Below are 17964 nucleotides of genomic sequence, written 5' to 3'. Positions count from 1 at the left end.
ACAGATTGAAGAAACTGAGTCTCTTTAGTCTGAAGGGAGTGAACCCAGGTGCCCTGTGCTGAGCCAGGATCAGGGTGGAGTGGCGATTGCCATGATCCGGCGAGCACAAAGCTTCATCAGCTGCCCTTTGCCACAGGAGGTAAGAGGATGTCCAGTGATGACGTGCTTCCCTCTCCGTCGTGGCAGTGAACAGGTCCTGGTTACAGGATCTCTAAAAAAGGAAATAAAGACTGAAATCAGATCCGACCCACCATGCTGCCACGGCGACGGTGCACTGCCCAGTGAAAGTGGCAGCCTCTCCCTGGACTGTGGGTGGAAACTGGAGCACCTGGAGGAAACCCCCACAGACCAGGGAGAGAACATGCAAACTCCACACAGACAGCACCCACACCCCAGGTCCGGCACTGTGAAGCATGCCCGACGATGCGGAAGGGCTTTTACAAATGAGTGTGTCACTCACACTGGTGCCCAGGATGGCCTGCTACCGGAACGCAACCTAATTTTCTTCATGCAGTTTGTTCGAAGCGGTTCGCAGGAGCTGGAGGTGAGGACTGAGCTGGGGTCCAGGGTGCGAGAGTGACTGCTGACGTCGTTTGTGTGTGTGTGTGTGTGTGTGTGTGTGTGTGTGTGTGTGTGTGTGTGTGTGTGTGTCTGGATCATTGTGAGTGCCGTCAGGTTTGTGTATTTAAACAAGAGGACGTCTCTGTGGGTGCAGCTCTAACTGTGCGCGCGGGCCTGTCTATCTCTCTACAATGCATGAGGGGCTAAATCTGCCTCCGAGAACCCGACTTTTCAGAAGAAAAATCTATGAAAAGGCACGGCCTGGCCCTCTTCTCTTGCTCCCGACGTATAACACACTGGGGGATGAAGCTGGTGTCTTCAGCTGTAACCCTAGCTATTTATGCAAACAGCTCTTTTATGAAAAGCAGCTCTAGGCCTAGACAAGAGGAACAGATTAAACAAATCTTGGATTTATGGCTTATTCAAAGCAGACTGAGTGCGGCTATACTGTATGTAGGAGCCAGAGATGAAGAATGAGCTATTTAAGGAAATCAGGAGTGTGAGAGAGGGACTGTGTGTTTTTCCTCCCAAAAGAGAAGGCTTGTGGTTCTTTATGCTTTTCTGCACAGGCTGCCAACGTTTGGGTTCTTGGTTTGAATGCTCGAGTTGTCAGGCTGGCGTTTTTTGTTCCTGTTGGAGCCCATAATTGTGAACAAGGCGCTTGAGGACGTCTCTGTGCGGGTGTGCGTTTGTAATGACGTGTGTGTGCCTCTCTGTTTCAGTATAAAAAATGCATTTAAGACATTCAGCCTTTTCATGTTCCTAATATTCTTTCCTTCTCGACAATAAGAACTAAGGTGGCTGCTGGAAGAGGTGTTAATGGGGCCAGCAGGGGGTGCTCACCCTGTGGTCTGTGTGGGTCCTAATGCCCCAGTCTAGTGATGGGGACACTGGACTGTAAACTGGCGCCGTCCTTCGGATGAGACGTAAAACCGAGGTCCTGACTCTCTGTGGTCATTAAAAATCCCAGGGCGCTTCTCGAAAAGAGTAGGGGGTGTAACCCCGGTGTCCTGGCCAAATTTCCAATTGGCCCTTACCAATCATGGCCTCCTAATAATCCCCTTCTATGAATTGGCTACATTACTCTGCTCTCCTCCCCACTGATAGCTGATGTGTGGTGAGCGTTCTGGCGCACTATGGCTGCCGTCGCATCATCCAGGTGGATGCTGCACATTGGTGGTGGTGGAGGGGAGTCCCCATTACCTGTAAAGCGCTTTGAGTGGAGTGTCCAGAAAAGCGCTATATAAGTGTAAGCAATTATTATTATTATTATTATTATTATTATTATTATTATTATTATTATTATTATTATTATTATTATTATTATTATTATTATTATTAGCCATCGTTTGCCCAGCAGCCATCTCACCCTGCAGCTCCCAGCTGGCAGCCCCCTCCCCACTGGAGCCCAGCAGGTGGGGGCCTGGTCAGTACCTGGAGGGGAGACTCCTGGGAAAAACTGAGGTTGCTGCTGGGAGAGGTGTTAGTAGGGCCAGCAGGGGGCGCTCACCCTGCGGTCTGTGTGGGTCCTGATGCCCCAGTATAGTGACGGGGACACTGGACTGTAAACAGGCGCTGTCCTTCGGATGAGACGTCAAACCGAGGTCCTGACTCTCTGTGCTCATTTACAATCCCGGGGTGTTTCTGGAGAAGAGTAGGGGTGTTACCCCAGTGTCCTGGCCTGCTTCCCCCCCTGGTCTTGACCCATCGTGGCCTCCTTATCACCCCCTCTCTCTGAACTGGCTCCATCCCTCTGCTCTCCTCCCCACTGAGAGCTGCTGTGTGCTGAGCGTACTGGAGCATCATCCAGGTGGGGGCTGCACACTGGGGGGGCTGGAGGGGATCCCCCTGACCTGGGAAGAGCTCTGAGTGGAGAGTCCAGACTTATTAATTATTATTATAATAATAATGTTGCACTGTTGCGTTTCTACTTTATTAGAGAGAGGCACTGAACATCCTGTGATGGACTGCTGTCCTGTCCAGGGTGTATGAGTCTGTGTGTGTCCTGTGATGGGCTGGTGTCCTGTCCATGGTGTGTGAGTGTGTGTGTGTCCTGTGATGGACTGCTGTCCTGTCCAGGGTGTGTGAGTGTGTGTGTGTGTCCTGTGATGGTCTGCTGTCCTTTCCAGGGTGTGTGTGTGTACTGTAATGGTCTTATATCCTGTGAAGGACTGCTATCCTGTCCAGGGTGTGTGTGTGTCCTGTGATGGACTGGTGGATCACAATATTAATTCTCCTCCTTGATTCCCTCATTCATCGCCAGAGTGAAAGCGGGACACGGCAGTAAAAGCTCAGCCCTGCGGGTGGTGGTCCTCTCGGCCACACGGGGGCGCTGTGGCCCCACTGGGGGGGGGGGGTATGTTCACGTCCCGCTGGGAATCGCACCGACGCGGCGGAGTTCGTGAACGTCCCCGACAACAAGAAAACGAGAGAGAGAAAAAAGGTCGTTTTCGGGGTTCAAGAAGCAACCCCGAGATTCAGGGAGTTTCCCCGCTGAGCTTACTCTGCCGAAAACACGCAGGTTTTATTTTTTTTCCCGTGCCCCCCCTCACACAGGCCGTTTCTGTAGCGTAAAGTTGTGTTTTTTTGCGAGGCGGTCGGTGAGGGGCGAAATTTTATTTATTTTTTTCCCACGGTTTGAAACAGAAACAGCCGGGTGGTGTTGTAGAGAGGTCGACGTGCCTGGTTTTCCTCGTCTGCGAAGCCCGTTTTTTTTTTTGGGGGGGGGGGGGGGGGGGATCGTGAGGTCCCACGCAGTGCTCGGAAAAGAATATGGCGTTTCTTTTCCCCGCAGGACGGGGGGGTACCCGTGTTTTTTGGACGTGGCGTGGCCCCAAATTTCCGCCCTTGGGCGCTAGAGGGGGGTGGAGGTTGGTCTTTCTTTGATTTGGGGGCCGGGGGGGTCTAATTTCACTGAACCAAACCCCACAGAAACCCGTGTTGGACGTGGGGGTGCTGAATGCGCCCTCGACGTGATTTTGTCTTTAAATTCAAGTGCAGCTTTTGTCACCCTTGGGCCGGAAACAGCTGGACCCGTTTCCCCTGCCTGTCCGAGGTGGCGACTACCGGGGTCGTACAGGGACACCCGGCTGGGTGCGACGTCATTTTTGTTTCGCGGCCGAGCCGTGAGCGCGTCGGGGGCGACGTCACGGTGGCGTCTCAATGAGCCGCCTGACGTCACAGAGCGGCGGATTCTAGCGGGGGGGGCGGCGCCGGAGCCCCATGAGCTCAGAGGAGTGAAGAGAGAAGAGGAGGAAAGCGCTATATAGTCCTTTCTAAACACGTGTTTCTTCCAATAAAGTTACTTCGACTTAGATCGTTAGTTTCAGCTTCAGAATCGCTCTTCAGAATCCCCGTGAAATCGGTAAGTCAGTCAAAAGTGCCGCTGGCGAGAAATAACAAAATAAGTGGAGAAATAAGTTGTTTTTTTTACCGTTACTCAACTCTTATGGGTGTGATCGTGCTGTAAAAAGATATTGAGAGGAGGTGCACCTCTACACAGAGAGTGGTGGGGGTGGGGAACAAGCTGCCCAGCCCTGTGGTTGAAGCCAGTACCCTGGCTTCTCTCCAGACACAGCTGGGTGAGCTCCTCCAGTCAGGACAGGAGGCTCTACTGTACACAGAGGGTGGTGGGGGTGGGGAACAAGCCGCCCAGCCCTGTGGTTGAAGCCGATACCCTGGCTTCTCTTCAGCTGGGTGAGCTCCTCCAGTCAGGACAGGAGGGTCTACTGTACACAGAGAGTGGCGGGGGTGTGGAACAAAGCTGATACCCTGGCTTCTCTCAGGACACAGCTGGGTGAGGTCCTCCAGTCAGGACAGGAGGCTCTACTGTACACAGAGGGTGGTGGGGGTGGGGAACAAGCCGCCCAGCTGTGTGGCTCCGCCCCCTCCCCTCCCCTCTGTGACTCTGCTTGTCTCGGCAGGATGATGGACCGACAGAGATGCCGCACGGCCGTGCGCGGTCGCAGCAGGACCCGGGCCCGGCGAGGCGTCGTAAGTCCACCCCTCCCGCCCGCCGTCCAGCGTCCAGCGTCCAGCCCTCCTCCGACTGGCCTCTCCGCCCCCAGCAGCGCTAGCTGTATTATAATAATAATAATAAACTTCACTGATAGAGCACCTTTCACACACATAGCAGCGCAAAGCGCTTGACAGACCAGGTCTCACGGTAACACCTCCAGACGAGGAGAGACACTTCCAGTGGTGATCTTGACTGAGGACACGCCTCGGCTCAAGAGACAGGGTCGCGGGTCCATTATGGCCTTCTGAGAGCACAGATTGCCTCTGGACGTCCCAGACTCTTCCTGGACACACTGTACAGACTCACCTGTCCAGACTCTTACTGGACACACTGTAGAGACTCACCTGTCCAGACTCTCACTGGACACACTGTACACACTCACCTGTCCACACTCTCAATGGACACACTGTAGAGACTGCCCAAGGCCCCTAGTCTCGACACGACTGGGCTGGGCTATGTGGTCAGAGCTGTCTCGGAGGTGGGCTGTTTGGCGTCTTCACAGGTCACACCGGTCAGGCCGAACCCGGACTGGCAGCGGGAGAGGTCCAGGCCCAAGTCCCGGTGCTTTTCCGTAAGTCTGACCCAGTCGCCTTCCGCGAAACTGGACCGGCCGCCCTGTGGTGGGCCCGGTGCCCCACATCTACCCTACAGCTCCCCCCACTGACCCCTAAACTCCCGATACCCTACAGCTCCTACAGGCTTTGCGCACCGCTGAAATAGCTCAGTTGGGAGAGCGTTAGACTGAAGATCTAAAGGTCCCTCATTCGATCCCGGATTTCGGCATTTTGTTTCATCGCGCCCTTTGTTCCTCTCTCCAGCGCCCCCTGCTTAAAGTGTCGCTTCCCTTTCTCAGCCCGAAACGCAAGCGAGACACCAGCAGCAGTCCCTGCAGGTTTCCTTAGTGTAGCGGCTATCACGTTCGCCTAACACGCGAAAGGTCCCCGGTTCGAGACCGGGCAGAAACAGCCTCGTTTTGCACACTCCTGTACTTCACAGAGGTCTTGAGCGACCGGTCATTTGTTCCCAATGTATTTCCGGTGCCTTCGTGCACTCTTGTACAAAATGCACGTTCCTTCTGTACGGGGAGCAGATCATTTGCAATTGGGCTGTGCCGACAGACCAGGACGAGCTCTGTCGGCTGAAATGCAGCGCAGGACCTGCAAGAACAACAGAAAGATTAGCATCCAGCGGGGGCCTCTTAGTGAGACCAAGAGCTCATCAAGAATCGGCTCCAGCAACAGGGCTGGGCACATTGTTCCATTCTCCGCCCACTCTCGGTGTAAACAAGTCCCTCCTGGTCTCTGCTTGAAATGCACTTTCCTGCGTTTGCTTTGGTGTAACTGGCTTCCCCTGCATGGGCGAATGTGAAGAAGATCCTTAGTAAGTCATTGAAGAAAACCGAGAAGAGGTCGGAGTGGCCTCTGTCGTTCATCAACGATCCAGTCAGGCAGTACTCCTCTGTAAAGCGCCGTTCGTTCACATCGATTGGCTTTTTTTTGCCTTCATTCGTGCGAGTAGTAAAAGCAGACGCCCCTATTCTGCCGTGACCCGGATTCAAACCGGGGTTGTTGCGGCCACAACGCAAAGTACTGACCACTATACGATCACAGCGAGTTACCGAGACACACGCGGCAGGTCGGAAAGGGCTGTGTTCTCTTCGTGTGACATAATTCGGAAAAGTCCTGACGTTGCATTTCAACTGAGCCCCAGTATACATCGACCCTTCGACACTCTGAGTGACAACTCTCTTGCGTGTTTTCTCATATTTATGTAGTTTGCTTGCATGATGCCGGGAACAGCATGGTTGTTCGCTGCCATATAGTCTAGCGGTTAGGGTTCCTGGTTTTCACCCAGGCGGTTCGACTCGGTTTTGCCTCCTGCTTTCCAAAAGATCAGCACCGTGTACGAAAGAGCCGCATTAAAACTACTCGAACGTGCAAAACGTGCGAGAAGAGGGGGCGCTTGTTTCCAACCGAAACTTCTCGCGTGTGAGACGAGCTGATCATCGCTGTGGGAGGGTTACTCTGGTAGACAGGGCTGACTTTTTGCACTTTCTGGAGAGGCGATTTTCTCCACTTCAGTAGCCCGATTTCGTCGATTGCGTGGAGAGGGCTGTAGAATGTGGCGCCGCCTTTAATGCTCCGTCCATGACAGGCGTGCTGGTCTCTGGAGAGAGAGCACGGTCCATCAGCGCACTCCAATAAAGGCACTGGAAGCAGCTGAATCACATTGGCGAAGCTCAGCGCTGGGCCGCTGGGCACGTCTTACCACCGTTTCCGTAGTGTAGTGGTTATCACGTTTGCCTCACACGCGAAAGGTCCCTGGTTCGAAACCGGGTGGAAACAGACATCTTTTGTCGCCATGCACAAAAGGGGATTGGGGATTCGCCTAGCGCTGTGATTGAACAGACCCACTCACCTCTTAGTGTGGCGGGATCTGCACAGTGCATGTCACAGCGCATCCTGCTTTCACTTCAATGCGCGTCCTGATGTACCCCAGTCTCCCGCGTGACAGGTGGGGACAGGTGACAGGTCCTATACTAACGAGGAAGACATCGGTCTCTCCGACCCCCGGCATCGTGTCCCGACCCACCGTGCTGGAAGCCGACACGTGCTGTGATTCCTTTACGGAGCAGAAATGACAACCAAGGAGCCGAGAGATCATTTCAGCATTTCGCGTCTGAACGGAAAACACAAACGACCAACTCGGAATGACTTGCCTGTGATGCTTCTCAAAGCGTTCTTTGTGCATCGAACAGACCCACTCACCTCTTAGTGTGGCGGGATCTGCACAGTGCATGTCGCAGCGCTTCCTGCTTTCACTTCAATGTGCTTCCTGATGTCGAGTCGTGTGCCGTGCGGAGGCTCTGAAAGCGAGAGCAATGAAAAGGTGCACGACGCTGGGAAAGAAAACAGAGAAGTGAAAGGCAGTCATTTCTCTAAGGAGGTGAAAGAAAAGCTACTCCCCATCGGGGAATCGAACCCCGGTCTCCCGCGTGACAGGCGGGGATACTTGCCACTATACTCACGAGGAAGACATCGCTCTTTCCAACCCCCGGCATCGTGTCCCGACCCAGCATGCTGGAAGCCGACGCGTGCTGTGATCCCTTTACGGAGCAGAAATGACAACCGAGGAGCCGAGAGATCATTTCAGCATTTCGCGTCTGAACGGAAAACACAAACGACCAACTCGGAATGACTTGCCTTTGACGCTTTTCAAAGCGTTCTTTGTGCACGACGACTGCGCCGCCTAGCAGATACAAAGGGGTTGTACAACTTTGAACTAGCAAATGGAAGAGGGCTAAGCCCCCTCTCTTTTAGCCCAGGTTCGATCTGTCTCCCAGAATCACCAGGGCGCACACACACACACCCGTGCCGTTGAAGTGCTCTGCTTCATTTCTAAGAGCAACTCAACATTCACTCCTACCCCGAGTGCAGAAAAGACAGCATCCACAGCAACAACAGCTCAGGTCTCTGCACAGTAGCTAAGCTGCCCTAATCTCCTCTGCTCTGCGGCTCCTGCGGAGTGGAGTCCTGCCTGGAGCCGTGTTTGCAGGCGGCGGCTCCCCGCGCCCTGTCTGTGCGTCGTGTCCAAGAGCTCCTGGGAGGAAGAGAGAGCCCTCCCAGGGGGCTTTTCCACGGTCTGTGTGAGGAGGGGCGGGTGTGTCCAGTAGCTCATCGAGCGGAAGCCTGGGGCGGCGGAGAGCTGTGATCGTGCAGACCTTGAGGTGTCACCTCTTTGTCTGCTTTCCCGCCCCCCCTCCGCCCAAGCTCTGCTCCAAAGTAGCCCGGCAACCCCTCACACCTGCACGTGTCACAACCTAAGGTGCGATCATGAGACACCCATGGGGTGTCGTTCTGTTCTTGCTAATTGTTTCCTGCCCGTTGCAGGCAGGAGTCCATGCGAGGAAGATGCGCTGGACAGAGCTCAGAGGGCGCAGCTGGGTGGCTTTCCTTCTGAGTGACATTCCTGCAACACTCTCCCGCTACTCTTGGTGCGCTCATGCCACAACACAGGAAGGCTGGAGCAGGTGGCTGTGGGCTTTGCGCACTGCCGAAATAGCTCAGTTGGGAGAGTGTTAAACTGAAGATCTAAAGGTCCCTGGTTCGATCCCGGGTTTCGGCATTTTGTTTCATCGCGCCCTTTGTTCCTCTCTCCAGCGCCCCCTTCCTAAAGTGACGCGTCCCTTTCTCAGCCCGAAACGCGAGCGAGACACCAGCAGCGGTCCCTGCAGGTTTCCGTAGTGTAGCGGCTATCATGTTCGCCTAACACGCGAAAGGTCCCCGGTTCGAAACCGGGCGGAAACAGCCTCGTTTTGCACGCTCCTGTGCTTCACAGAGGTCTTGAGAGACCGGTCATTTGTTCCCAATGTATTTCCAGTGCCTTCATGCACTCTTGTACCAAACGCACGTTCCTTCTGTACGCGGAGCCGATCATTTGCAATTGGGCTGTGCCGACAGACCAGGACGAGCTCTGTCGGCTCAAAAGCAGCGCAGGACCTGCAAGAACAACAGAAAGATTAGCATCCAGCGGGGGCTTCTTAGTGAGCCCAAGATCTCATCAAGAATCGGGTCCAGCAACAGGGCTGGGCGCATTGTTCCATTCTCCGACCACTCTCGGTGTCCCTCCTGGCCTCTGCTTGAATCGCACTTTCCTGCGTTTGCTTTGGTGTAACTGGCTTCCCCTGCATGGGCGAATGTGAAGAAGATCCTTAGTAAGTCATTAAAGAAAACCGAGAAGAGGTCGGAGTGGCCTCTGACGTTCATCAACGATCCAGTCAGGCAGTACTCCTCTGTAAAGCACCGTTCGTTCACATCGATTGGCTTTTTTTTGCCTTCATTCGTGCAAGTAGTAAAAGCAGACGCCCCTTTATGGAGCCTGTCAGCACCCGGAGTTTTCCCCTTCTGTAAGCTCTCCATAGCCTCTCAGCTCTTCTACTGTCAAATCCCCCTCAAGTACTTCCCTATCTTCTTCACTCAAAACGTTTTCTAGCTTTGAGGTAAAAAAATGAATTTCTTCATCCTTTACCTCTGTAGAGCTGTACAGTCTTGAGTAGAAGTGTCAAGCCCTCTGCAGCCAGAGGGCGGTCCTTCTCTATCCTGTCCCTAGTTTCTGGTCTGCTGTCCTTCCTGTCCCTCTCTTTCCCTTGGGCTATATATTTCCGGGTCTTGCACTCTGTCCTCGCTCAGCACAGACGTTCGGATGTCCTGAGACCCGCCTAGCACCAGGGCGCCCCACGTCCGCTCCCTGAGGGCACAGGTTTCTATACGGCATTCCTGAACTCTTTGCACTAATGAGCTCAGGCCTTTTTCCCGTCTCGCCGCTACGCATATGGGTCTTTTTTTGCCCTCCTGCTTTCCACGGTTAGTCCCTTTGGACGTCCGTGACAAGAAGGCCTCGATGCAGGAGAGGATAGCACTCGGCTCTGTTCTCTCTCGTCCCTCCTCATCAACTACACTTTCCATGACAGACTTGGAGCCTACCACTTTCCTGAAAAAGAAGCGAGTACACTTCTCATTTTCTTCCAAGAACTGCACTCTGCTTCTTAACAGCACTCCTCGACTACTTTCTTCGGCTATGCTCCGGATGTCCTTTTTTAAAAGGGTGATATCCTCGAGCACATCGAAGCCACTGTCTCGTGTAGAGACGCTGCAGCTGCCTCTGTTTCCTGGCTAGCACTCCTCTCCGTCTGGCAGCAGCCTTCCTTCCCTCAGCCATGAAAAAGGCCTTTGTCCTCACCTTCACCTCCTCCCACCACTCTCCTACTGACCCGTAAAGACACTGCAAGGACAGCCACTGTGATAGTTTCTCCTTGCAGCGGGATACTACCCCCTCGTTCTCTAGCAGCTTTGTGTTGAGTTTCCAGAGGCCTGGGCCAAAGACAGTCCCGCCCCGGAGTTCCACTCTACACCCTAAAGCCTGATGATCTGAGAAGAAGACAGGCTGAAGAGTGACCCCAACAACTTTCACTCTCTCTGAGACAAAGCAATAGTCAATTCTGATTCCTCCCTGACCATGTATATCCTGCTGTTGTGGGATATATACATCTATATGTGTCTGAGAGTTTAAAGTCTTGAACTAAGTTTTGCAGGGCCAGTGAGCTGGAATCCAGTTTTATCGGAGAGCAGTAAAAGTGTTCATGGAGTCCATTTCAAGGAAGGGGGTAGAGGGAGGGGTGGAGGGGTTCCAGCTGTCCCCATCACCATGCTCTCCTTCCTCCTCGCTCGGGGAGAAAACAGAGTCATTTTTCCTTTTCCTCAAGTCCAGCTCCTGGGAGCACTGAGGGGAAAGGGGTGCAGCCAATGCACCAGTCTCCTCTTCCCCCTCACCCACCAACTGCTGCAGATCCTCCGTGATGGACTGGATGGAGGAGAGGAGGACATCTCTAGCACTTGCAGAGTCTGAGAAAAGCAGCTCCGCTGAATCCTGGGTATCCTCGCTGGACCCGCTCCACCGGGGGGCCCCACACTGGCCCTCGTTCTGAGGAGCAGGAGTGGGGGAGGGGTCCTCGCTGTTCTCGGGGGTTTTCAAACCCTCGTGCTTGTCTGGTACAGTCTGCAGTTGTGGGGGCGTAGTGGATTTCTCTTCCACCGGCCCCAGAGCCACAGCAGGACTGATCCTGGCTGGAGGCTGAGAGTCTTTGTCCAACAAGGGTTCTTTGTTTGACTTGTTGTTTGCTTTGGATTTTCGGGCCGGTTTGGCTGAAACAAGCACTTCCTCATCCTTTCTCATTTTGAGTTTATTGGCGTAGGCGTGAGGGCAGTTCTTAAAAACGTGTCCTTCCGAGCCACATAAATTGCACTTTGGCAGCATTGAACAGTCAGAGGCTAAATGTCCCTGTTTGCCACAGGTCTTGCAGCATTTCACAGTGCAGGACGATGCCAGGTGTCCCACAGCACCACAGCGCCAACACACCTTTGGTTGTCCCACATAAAGAACAGCCGGATTGTAGAGGGCAGGTGCCTTAAGCCTCCATTTACATTGTCCGGTAGCAAGCGAACCTCGAATTTCCTTGCTCCTGTTTTTATACCGTCAACATCTCTAACCTCAGTTCCATGGTGGACGGTGCAGTACTGGTTAAGCCAGGTGTGAATGTCCTCAGTCTTTGCCAGTTCCGAGAAAATAACAACATGCACCATTTTCCTCTCTCTCTGTGTCAGAGGCTGCAAGTTGATCTTCTCAAGGGCAGGAACTTTCCCTCTTCTTGCCTCAAACACATCCACACATTGTTCAAACAGAGGATAGGTAGCAAATACAACCTCAAATGCTTTCTGACCTGGGAGAGCGAAGATGAAATCAAAGTGCTGAGGTTCAAAGCCAAGTTCCTTCTGCAACACTTTTCTGCTAAACTGCATACGATCCATGAAGAGGTCATCCAAAAGCTCAAAACGCACAGAATTCTTGCGGGATCCAAAAGTTGCCATTTTGTAAACTGCAAAACAAACACTGCTTCCACAAAACAAGAAAACAATCCAACTACTCCACCTACAGGATGATCAAGGTATCACCCCTGCCAGGTAAGTATAAGTTGTATAAGGCCCTGCAAGCGGCCAGCACCCACAGCACAAAGCGCGCAGCCTAGGCCAACTCCTCGCCCCGCACACCACTGCCTCCTGCTGGGCCCACTCTTTCACACACTCACACACCACACTAACACTCAAAAGGGTGGGCAAAACGAGAAAACGAGCGCGCCGTTTCCTACACATCTGCAGTCGCCAATGCGCATTCGCAGCATGTCCCGGGATGCAATTCGGCCTCATTTGCATAACACCAGACCCGCAAATCGCTACGCAAGCTCGCGTCGTGCGCCTGCCACGCACCGAACAAACACCGGAGCCTTTTCAGCAATTTTTCAGCAATTTCCCAAAAATTGGGCCTGCTCGCCTGCCCACAAGGCTCCGTCTCTTACCCGCTCTCCAGAGCCTGCTGCCTTCTGTGCTGTTGTCTCGACTATATAACCTAAAAGTTTGTACCGGCACATCGAACAATACTTCGGTTTTGTTGTTTCTTGCGGGAAACAAGACTTCGGCTTTATTGTTCCTTGCATGCAATACACTCATCTGTTTTACTTCATCTCGGGATCCAGAACCTTATTCTTTCTGTTACAACAAATTTGGCTTAGTCGGCGGATGCTCCAGAAGGCGCAGAACTTCCCATCGGTAGGAGAGACGGTCAGCGCTCACATTACTAAGAGGTATGGACTCCTCTTTTATTAAAAAAAAAGTCCCGACTCTCTCTGATTGATTGGGAAATCTCTGCTCCCTGCGAGAATCGCCTGAGATGACGGAGTAAACGTGAGTTCCTGAATTCCTCTGGCCCGGGGAAGACACCGGTGTATGTAATGGGTGGTTTGCTGTAAGCCCAGAATTTGGTCTGGCAGGCGGTCCGCGGTATTGTGTACAGGCGTTCGAAGCTGGTGTAGGCGTCCCACACTGACAGATTGAAGAAACTGAGTCTCTTTAGTCTGAAGGGAGTGTCTCACACTGACAGGCCGGAGGAACTGAGTCTCTTTAGTCTGAAGGGAGTGTCTCACACTGACAGGCCGGAGGAACTGAGTCTCTTTAGTCTGAAGGGAGTGTCTCACACTGACAGATTGAAGAAACTGAGTCTCTTTAGTCTGAAGGGAGTGCCTCACACTGACAGGCCAGAGGAACTGAGTCTCTTTAGTCTGAAGAGAGTGTCTCACACTGACAGATTGAAGAAACTGAGTCTCTTTAGTCTGAAGGGAGTGAACCCAGGTGCCCTGTGCTGAGCCAGGATCAGGGTGGAGTGGCGATTGCCATGATCCGGCGAGCACAAAGCTTCATCAGCTGCCCTTTGCCACAGGAGGTAAGAGGATGTCCAGTGATGACGTGCTTCCCTGTCCGTCGTGGCAGTGAACAGGTCCTGGTTACAGGATCTCTAAAAAAGGAAATAAAGACTGAAATCAGATCCGACCCACCATGCTGCCACGGCGACGGTGCACTGCCCAGTGAAAGTGGCAGCCTCTCCCTGGACTGTGGGTGGAAACTGGAGCACCTGGAGGAAACCCCCACAGACCAGGGAGAGAACATGCAAACTCCACACAGACAGCACCCACACCCCAGGTCCGGCACTGTGAAGCATGCCCGACGATGCGGAAGGGCTTTTACAAATGAGTGTGTCACTCACACTGGTGCCCAGGATGGCCTGCTACCGGAACGCAACCTAATTTTCTTCATGCAGTTTGTTCGAAGCGGTTCGCAGGAGCTGGAGGTGAGGACTGAGCTGGGGTCCAGGGTGCGAGAGTGACTGCTGACGTCGTTTGTGTGTGTGTGTGTGTGTGTGTGTGTGTGTGTGTGTGTGTGTGTGTGTGTGTGTCTGGATCATTGTGAGTGCCGTCAGGTTTGTGTATTTAAACAAGAGGACGTCTCTGTGGGTGCAGCTCTAACTGTGCGCGCGGGCCTGTCTATCTCTCTACAATGCATGAGGGGCTAAATCTGCCTCCGAGAACCCGACTTTTCAGAAGAAAAATCTATGAAAAGGCACGGCCTGGCCCTCTTCTCTTGCTCCCGACGTATAACACACTGGGGGATGAAGCTGGTGTCTTCAGCTGTAACCCTAGCTATTTATGCAAACAGCTCTTTTATGAAAAGCAGCTCTAGGCCTAGACAAGAGGAACAGATTAAACAAATCTTGGATTTATGGCTTATTCAAAGCAGACTGAGTGCGGCTATACTGTATGTAGGAGCCAGAGATGAAGAATGAGCTATTTAAGGAAATCAGGAGTGTGAGAGAGGGACTGTGTGTTTTTCCTCCCAAAAGAGAAGGCTTGTGGTTCTTTATGCTTTTCTGCACAGGCTGCCAACGTTTGGGTTCTTGGTTTGAATGCTCGAGTTGTCAGGCTGGCGTTTTTTGTTCCTGTTGGAGCCCATAATTGTGAACAAGGCGCTTGAGGACGTCTCTGTGCGGGTGTGCGTTTGTAATGACGTGTGTGTGCCTCTCTGTTTCAGTATAAAAAATGCATTTAAGACATTCAGCCTTTTCATGTTCCTAATATTCTTTCCTTCTCGACAATAAGAACTAAGGTGGCTGCTGGAAGAGGTGTTAATGGGGCCAGCAGGGGGTGCTCACCCTGTGGTCTGTGTGGGTCCTAATGCCCCAGTCTAGTGATGGGGACACTGGACTGTAAACTGGCGCCGTCCTTCGGATGAGACGTAAAACCGAGGTCCTGACTCTCTGTGGTCATTAAAAATCCCAGGGCGCTTCTCGAAAAGAGTAGGGGTGTAACCCCGGTGTCCTGGCCAAATTTCCAATTGGCCCTTACCAATCATGGCCTCCTAATAATCCCCTTCTATGAATTGGCTACATTACTCTGCTCTCCTCCCCACTGATAGCTGATGTGTGGTGAGCGTTCTGGCGCACTATGGCTGCCGTCGCATCATCCAGGTGGATGCTGCACATTGGTGGTGGTGGAGGGGAGTCCCCATTACCTGTAAAGCGCTTTGAGTGGAGTGTCCAGAAAAGCGCTATATAAGTGTAAGCAATTATTATTATTATTATTATTATTATTATTATTATTATTATTATTATTATTATTATTATTATTTAGCCATCGTTTGCCCAGCAGCCATCTCACCCTGCAGCTCCCAGCTGGCAGCCCCCTCCCCACTGGAGCCCAGCAGGTGGGGGCCTGGTCAGTACCTGGAGGGGAGACTCCTGGGAAAAACTGAGGTTGCTGCTGGGAGAGGTGTTAGTAGGGCCAGCAGGGGGCGCTCACCCTGCGGTCTGTGTGGGTCCTGATGCCCCAGTATAGTGACGGGGACACTGGACTGTAAACAGGCGCTGTCCTTCGGATGAGACGTCAAACCGAGGTCCTGACTCTCTGTGCTCATTTACAATCCCGGGGTGTTTCTGGAGAAGAGTAGGGGTGTTACCCCAGTGTCCTGGCCTGCTTCCCCCCCTGGTCTTGACCCATCGTGGCCTCCTTATCACCCCCTCTCTCTGAACTGGCTCCATCCCTCTGCTCTCCTCCCCACTGAGAGCTGCTGTGTGCTGAGCGTACTGGAGCATCATCCAGGTGGGGGCTGCACACTGGGGGGGCTGGAGGGGATCCCCCTGACCTGGGAAGAGCTCTGAGTGGAGAGTCCAGACTTATTAATTATTATTATAATAATAATGTTGCACTGTTGCGTTTCTACTTTATTAGAGAGAGGCACTGAACATCCTGTGATGGACTGCTGTCCTGTCCAGGGTGTATGAGTCTGTGTGTGTCCTGTGATGGGCTGGTGTCCTGTCCATGGTGTGTGAGTGTGTGTGTGTCCTGTGATGGACTGCTGTCCTGTCCAGGGTGTGTGAGTGTGTGTGTGTGTCCTGTGATGGTCTGCTGTCCTTTCCAGGGTGTGTGTGTGTACTGTAATGGACTTATATCCTGTGAAGGACTGCTATCCTGTCCAGGGTGTGTGTGTGTCCTGTGATGGACTGGTGGATCACAATATTAATTCTCCTCCTTGATTCCCTCATTCATCGCCAGAGTGAAAGCGGGACACGGCAGTAAAAGCTCAGCCCTGCGGGTGGTGGTCCTCTCGGCCACACGGGGGCGCTGTGGCCCCACTGGGGGGGGGGGTATGTTCACGTCCCGCTGGGAATCGCACCGACGCGGCGGAGTTCGTGAACGTCCCCGACAACAAGAAAACGAGAGAGAGAAAAAAGGTCGTTTTCGGGGTTCAAGAAGCAACCCCGAGATTCAGGGAGTTTCCCCGCTGAGCTTACTCTGCCGAAAACACGCAGGTTTTATTTTTTTTCCCGTGCCCCCCCTCACACAGGCCGTTTCTGTAGCGTAAAGTTGTGTTTTTTTGCGAGGCGGTCGGTGAGGGGCGAAATTTTATTTATTTTTTTCCCACGGTTTGAAACAGAAACAGCCGGGTGGTGTTGTAGAGAGGTCGACGTGCCTGGTTTTCCTCGTCTGCGAAGCCCGTTTTTTTTTTTGGGGGGGGGGGGGGGGGGATCGTGAGGTCCCACGCAGCGCTCGGAAAAGAATATGGCGTTTCTTTTCCCCGCAGGACGGGGGGGTACCCGTGTTTTTTGGACGTGGCGTGGCCCCAAATTTCCGCCCTTGGGCGCTAGAGGGGGGTGGAGGTTGGTCTTTCTTTGATTTGGGGGCCGGGGGGGGGGGGGGTCTAATTTCACTGAACCAAACCCCACAGAAACCCGTGTTGGACGTGGGGGTGCTGAATGCGCCCTCGACGTGATTTTGTCTTTAAATTCAAGTGCAGCTTTTGTAACCCTTGGGCCGGAAACAGCTGGACCCGTTTCCCCTGCCTGTCCGAGGTGGCGACTACCGGGGTCGTACAGGGACACCCGGCTGGGTGCGACGTCATTTTTGTTTCGCGGCCGAGCCGTGAGCGCGTCGGGGGCGACGTCACGGTGGCGTCTCAATGAGCCGCCTGACGTCACAGAGCGGCGGATTCTAGCGGGGGGGGCGGCGCCGGAGCCCCATGAGCTCAGAGGAGTGAAGAGAGAAGAGGAGGAAAGCGCTATATAGTCCTTTCTAAACACGTGTTTCTTCCAATAAAGTTACTTCGACTTAGATCGTTAGTTTCAGCTTCAGAATCGCTCTTCAGAATCCCCGTGAAATCGGTAAGTCAGTCAAAAGTGCCGCTGGCGAGAAATAACAAAATAAGTGGAGAAATAAGTTGTTTTTTTTACCGTTACTCAACTCTTATGGGTGTGATCGTGCTGTAAAAAGATATTGAGAGGAGGTGCACCTCTACACAGAGAGTGGTGGGGGTGGGGAACAAGCTGCCCAGCCCTGTGGTTGAAGCCAGTACCCTGGCTTCTCTCCAGACACAGCTGGGTGAGCTCCTCCAGTCAGGACAGGAGGCTCTACTGTACACAGAGGGTGGTGGGGGTGGGGAACAAGCCGCCCAGCCCTGTGGTTGAAGCCGATACCCTGGCTTCTCTTCAGCTGGGTGAGCTCCTCCAGTCAGGACAGGAGGGTCTACTGTACACAGAGAGTGGCGGGGGTGTGGAACAAAGCTGATACCCTGGCTTCTCTCAGGACACAGCTGGGTGAGGTCCTCCAGTCAGGACAGGAGGCTCTACTGTACACAGAGGGTGGTGGGGGTGGGGAACAAGCCGCCCAGCTGTGTGGCTCCGCCCCCTCCCCTCCCCTCTGTGACTCTGCTTGTCTCGGCAGGATGATGGACCGACAGAGATGCCGCACGGCCGTGCGCGGTCGCAGCAGGACCCGGGCCCGGCGAGGCGTCGTAAGTCCACCCCTCCCGCCCGCCGTCCAGCGTCCAGCGTCCAGCCCTCCTCCGACTGGCCTCTCCGCCCCCAGCAGCGCTAGCTGTATTATAATAATAATAATAAACTTCACTGATAGAGCACCTTTCACACACATAGCAGCGCAAAGCGCTTGACAG

At 53.4% G+C, this 17964-nt stretch overlaps 4 non-coding genes across 4 annotated transcripts; all 4 read left to right on the top strand.

Moving 5' to 3' along the window:
* The first annotated feature begins 5289 nt into the window (after positions 1 to 5289).
* trnaf-gaa (transfer RNA phenylalanine (anticodon GAA)) lies at positions 5290 to 5362 on the top strand. The gene has a single exon. It is a non-coding gene; the product is annotated as a tRNA-Phe (tRNA).
* Positions 5363 to 6851: 1489 nt separating this feature from the next.
* trnav-cac (transfer RNA valine (anticodon CAC)) lies at positions 6852 to 6924 on the top strand. Its single transcript has one exon. It is a non-coding gene; the product is annotated as a tRNA-Val (tRNA).
* A 1707-nt stretch (positions 6925 to 8631) lies between these two features.
* trnaf-gaa (transfer RNA phenylalanine (anticodon GAA)) lies at positions 8632 to 8704 on the top strand. Its single transcript has one exon. It is a non-coding gene; the product is annotated as a tRNA-Phe (tRNA).
* A 109-nt stretch (positions 8705 to 8813) lies between these two features.
* trnav-aac (transfer RNA valine (anticodon AAC)) lies at positions 8814 to 8886 on the top strand. The gene has a single exon. It is a non-coding gene; the product is annotated as a tRNA-Val (tRNA).
* Positions 8887 to 17964: the final 9078 nt, after the last annotated feature.

The sequence above is a fragment of the Lepisosteus oculatus genome, chromosome 14, assembly GCF_040954835.1.
Source record: "Lepisosteus oculatus isolate fLepOcu1 chromosome 14, fLepOcu1.hap2, whole genome shotgun sequence".
NCBI classification, from domain to species: domain Eukaryota; kingdom Metazoa; phylum Chordata; class Actinopteri; order Semionotiformes; family Lepisosteidae; genus Lepisosteus; species Lepisosteus oculatus.
The sequence above is the reverse complement of the archived record's forward strand: the minus strand, read 5'-3'. Positions and strand labels throughout refer to the sequence as shown.